Source organism: Brassica napus, chromosome C5 (assembly GCF_020379485.1).
Source record: "Brassica napus cultivar Da-Ae chromosome C5, Da-Ae, whole genome shotgun sequence".
In the NCBI taxonomy this organism is placed as follows: Eukaryota; Viridiplantae; Streptophyta; class Magnoliopsida; order Brassicales; family Brassicaceae; genus Brassica; species Brassica napus.
In genome coordinates this window covers 20198868-20203894 of record NC_063448.1, presented here as the reverse complement: position 1 = coordinate 20203894, position 5027 = coordinate 20198868, and the positions used below count along the sequence as shown (strand labels likewise).

At 42.3% G+C, this 5027-nt stretch overlaps 1 non-coding gene across 1 annotated transcript; it reads left to right on the top strand.

Annotated features, from left to right (window-relative positions):
* The first annotated feature begins 4308 nt into the window (after nt 1-4308).
* On the top strand, nt 4309-4415 carry LOC125588024. The gene has a single exon (XR_007324420.1). It is a non-coding gene; the product is annotated as a small nucleolar RNA R71 (small nucleolar RNA).
* The last annotated feature ends 612 nt before the right edge of the window (nt 4416-5027 follow it).

The window sequence follows — 5027 nt, the reverse complement described above, 5'->3', positions numbered from 1 at the left end:
AAACACCTTTCGGGTGGGAAATGCCTATTGATCAACTTTTGAGTGGCCAACTCAGAAGATGCATTAAGAATACTCTACTAGCAAGGAACAAGAATGATCTACACTAAAACATCCTAGAACTAACCTAATCACCCTTAATCTCCCTAACCCATGAATTCAAAAGGTGATTACTCACTAATCTCCATGATTCCTCTTAAACCCATATTGGATTTCAGATTAACCATGTAGAGAAATAGATAAGAAATCAACAAGAACACAAGATGAAAGCAATGAAATCTGAATCAAAAGAGGTTTTTTACTAGTTCTTCTCTAGAAAAGAGATTATCTGCCTCCAATCTTACAAAAAAGTACTTAACTTAGGTTTAGAAAGTGTAAAAACATCAAAACAAATGACCAAAAGGCCCCTGAAATAACATAAAAATCGTCCAAGCAAAACACGCGGAGTGACCTAGCATAGTCGCTCCAGGAGGTCACTCCCGACGCGTTTCTTTGTGTCTCGACCCGTCAAAACGCGAGTGACTTGACCTGGTCACTCTGGCTGGTCGCTCTGGCTGGGAGTGACTTGAGCTAGTCGCTCTGGCTGGTCGCTCTGGCTGGGAGCGACCTCGGTAGGTCGCTCTGAGAGGTCACTCTGCGATGCTCGACCAGGATGGATATGCCTCTAGTAAATTGATCATAACTCCTTCATTACATCTCCAAATGACTTGAAACCACTTCCATTAGAAAGCTAACTCAATTTTCTGTGTCTCCACAAAATCTTAGCAACAGGAGATTTCTCTAAAGGCTCCATCCATGCTCATCTTTCACCTCTTTTTGGATCATAATGCTCCCAAACATCTCAAATCACTCCATGGCACACTCCAACACCTAATAAGGACAATGAATGCAAAATGCAACCTAGACATGGCTAAATCCTAATCTATATGATGAAAATGCTCATGGATGAATGGATAAAACAATGTAAATATGCAAGATATCAACTCCCCCAAACTTGTTCTTTTACTTGTCCACAAGTGAACTTTCTAGAACTCATAGGGAGAGAAGTTTGAAGTTGGGAGCTCATAGCCAAAAGAAACACAACTAGCACACACAATTAGCACACTCTCTTATTACACTCTAGCTTCTCTAGGCCTATCTCAACTCTTTTTGCCCTTACACTCATCATCAATCATCCACATATTCAAATCAACCAACTCTCACATTCGTTAAGCACAAAACATTAGGTGAATTCTTGCAAATGGTCAGTTGGTCCAAATCATTTGGTTGGGTAAGGGAAGGCTTTTATTCAAGTGATTCAAGAGGTTCAAAACATATGATCTTTAAGGTGGTTTACTCTCGAAACAAGTAGACTTGACATTGCACATAATATATCTAAGAAAGGGATCAACTCATGCATACAATGCTCAATCTCCATTGTTCTACCCTTTTCCCAAACATACAATTACACAATCATTCTCAAATGCCAAACCCAACTCACATCTCTCACCAAAAGATCCTAAGAACATTAACTCCTTCTCTTTGAAATCTACAAGGGATTTTTCACAAACTCAAAACATTACTTAGCTCCTAACAACTTTGCTAGCCCCCTTTTTCTTTCTTTTTCTTTTCTTTTCATATTTTATTTTTTTTTTTTTTTTTTTTTTTTTTTTTAATGGGGGCCAAGACTTTTCATAACTTGAGCTAGAGGTTTTTCTACTTATCCCAATAAGACAATTCACTTAAACACAAAGAGTCATTTCTTTTCCTTTTTCATTGCTCCCAAATCATAATCACAACTCTCACCCCCCACCTATAGCTAGACAATAGAGTGCCCAATCTAGCAAGAATGAAGATCAAGCATTGTCGTTCCCGATACTCTCAACATTATGCACATGTAAGACTTTCCGAAGAAGGCCTCACTCATCAAACAATGAAAGCTTAAAAGAAGGGAAAGTTTTGGGAGTGGTCTACCACTAGAGTTTGTCAAAATAAGATTGGCATAAGGGATGTGACAACTCAAGTGTGTATAGCCATGACTCAGTACACAAGGGACCATGAGCAAGAAGCATTAAGTTCGTTCAGTTCAAATAAGGTTGTAGTTGGCTTCAAAGACTGAGTTTCAGCAATCAACAAGTTTCAGGAAGAGTCTTCAAGGCTCGAAGCATACAAGTGTTTTTGAGAGGTGCATAAGCTATTCAGGTGCAAAGTAATGTTCTTTACAAGGCATTTCAAATCATTGCTCCCAATGCAAGTAAATGCAACCTATATGCTCTAGACTCTCCTAGAAATGCCAATGATGCAAACTAAATGAAATTTTTTTTTTTTTTTTTTTATGCAAATATATATGTATAATGCAATGCATGAGACTCAAAATCATCAAAGCAAACGTGATCAAATACTTGGTACCTCCCCCAAACTTAAATGACACAGTCTCTGTGTTGTCAAGGAGAGAGAGATACCCAAAAAGATAAAACTAATATGCAAAAACGAAATGGTATATACAAAGGAAAGTAGTGGGTTACCTTCTATGGAGAATGAGTAGAGGGAGATGCTCCCTCCTCGTCGTCCTCAGGTGGTAACTCTTCAAGGTGCTCATCAGTAAGAGTGCCCATCTCTTCAATGTAGAAGGCTTGCCCGAACACAGTTGGTTTCTTCATTTTCTCCTTGATGTCAAAGTGGAGAACATGCCCTTTACCCAAATGGAGATCAATCGTGCCCGCTTTCACCTTAACAATTGCTCCTGCTGTAGCTAAGAATGGCCTTCCAAGAATCAATGGGTCCTGAGCCTCCTCACCCATCTCAAGCACCACAAAATCTGTAGGTATCTCATACCTTCCAATCTTCACAGGTAGGTCCTCTAAGATGCCCACAGGGTACTTCACTGAACGATCAGCTAACACCAGAGAGAGTCTACACTTCTTGTACTGAGTGAATCCAAGCTTCTTTGCAACAGACAAAGGCATCACGCTGACACTAGCTCCCAAATCGCAGAGACATTTCTCAAATACCATAGGTCCAAGAGCACAAGGTAGTGTGAAGCATCCTGGATCCTCTAACTTCTCTGGAACATCAAGCCTTTGGATGATGGCACTGCACTCATGGGTAAGAATCATCATGCTTTCCATTTCCTTCTTCTTTGCAGCTACAACATCTTTCAGGAACTTGTTGTATTGAGGAATCAACATGAAAGCATCGATGATGGGCATTGCAACCTGAGCTTCACTCATTTGCTTGTCAAACAAAGCCTTGTACTTCTCTAGCAGCTGCCTCTTGAATCTACCAGGGAATGGTAGTTTGGGTTCATAGGGAGGAGGAACAAAAGAGTTCTCACTTGCTGGAGCAAGAACTTCACCATCTTTCACTGTTTTCTTCGCTTCCCCAACCTTTCCTTTACCCTTGGCTTCCACAATCTTCTCCAAGATTTCATCATTGATTTTCTCATCAACAATCACCACTTCATCATCTAAGTTGATGGCCACCTCTTCACCTAGTTTCTCAGCATCCCTGGTGAGGGTTGTAGGAGGTAACTGCTTACCACTCCTAAGGGTGATAGCTTTGGCCTCCTTGGGGTTTTGGTCAGATTTTCCAGGTAGAGATCCTTGCTGGCGAGTCTGGTGAGTGTTCATGGAAGCAAACTGATTCTCTAAATTCTTGACTGTAGAAGCAAGATGTGAGAACTTGTTGTTGAGCTCATTGTAGCTTCCATCAATCTTGGAATGAAGGTTTTTCAACTCATATCCAACATGCTTCTCACTTCTAGTCTGAGACTCCAAGATTTGTTTCAGCAGGGTGTCAGTGCTGCTCTCTTGAGGAGCAGAGGAACCAGATGAGGGGTTTTGATGAGGTTGATAGCTGCCTTGCTGGTTGTTTCGAGGCGGATAACCACTCTGTTGGTTGTTGGGATAGGATTTCTGTTGGTAGTTGTTGTACTGAAAGTTGGGCTCTTTTTTGTACCAGCTACCATTGTTGTTGATGAAACACAGCTCTTCCTGACCTTCCAAACCCTCAACCTCATGGACAACAGGTGGTGTATCTTGGCTTGGGTTACCAACAAAGTGCAGCTGCTCTTGTGTGGCTTTATCAGCAAGGAGGATGTCTATCTTATCCTGTAGAGCTTTCAACTCCTTCCTCGTCTGCTTATCATCTGTTCGACTGCTTCTGTCGTGGTCTCCACTGTAGACTGCATCACTCTTTACCATGTTGTCAACCAGCTCCTCTGCATCTTCCTCAGTTCTCCCCAAGAAGAACCCATTGCTAGCTGTATCCAGTCTGGCCCTGTACTTAGGAAGAGCACCACGGTAGAATGTGCTCAGCAAGCTCTCCTTAGAGAAACCATGGTGTGGGCATTGAGCTTGGTAGCCCTTGAATCTCTCCCAGGCTTCACTGAATCCTTCCAAGTTCTTCTGTTGGAAACTGGAGATCTCATTTCTCAGCTTAGCAGTTCTTGAGGATGAGAAGAATTTCTCCAAGAATGCTCTCTTGCACTCATCCCAAGTGGTGATAGAGTGGCTGGGTAGAGACTTCTCCCACTGACGTGCCTTATCCCCCAAAGAGAAAGGGAATAGCTTGAGCTTTAAGGCATCTTCGGACACACCATTGGTTTTTGACAACCCACAGTAGCTGTCGAACCTATCCAAGTGATCAAATGGGTCCTCCAGAGCCAAGCCATGATACTTGTTGTTCTCGATCACGTTGAGGAGTCCTGACTTGACCTCAAAGTTGTTGGCTGCCACAGCTGGTGCTCGGATTCCGAATCTGTGACCATGTATGTTGGGGCGGTCGTAAGTGCCAATGGGTCGAGCTGCCCGCGGTTGGTGTTCTGCCCCTTGCGGTGGATCTGCCATATCAATATCCAAGTGGGCCTGGTGTTCTTCTTCTCTTCTAGCTCTAGCACACTCCCTCTCAAAAGCTCTGATGTCTGCTACTATTGGAACTAGGTTTGATTGACCCCTGCTCCTCAAGTTCATACACCTGAAAGTGAAAGGTAGGTGAAGAAGAAGAATCAGTAACAAAACAAAATTAAAATGACTTAGTCTCAAGCAAGTGAC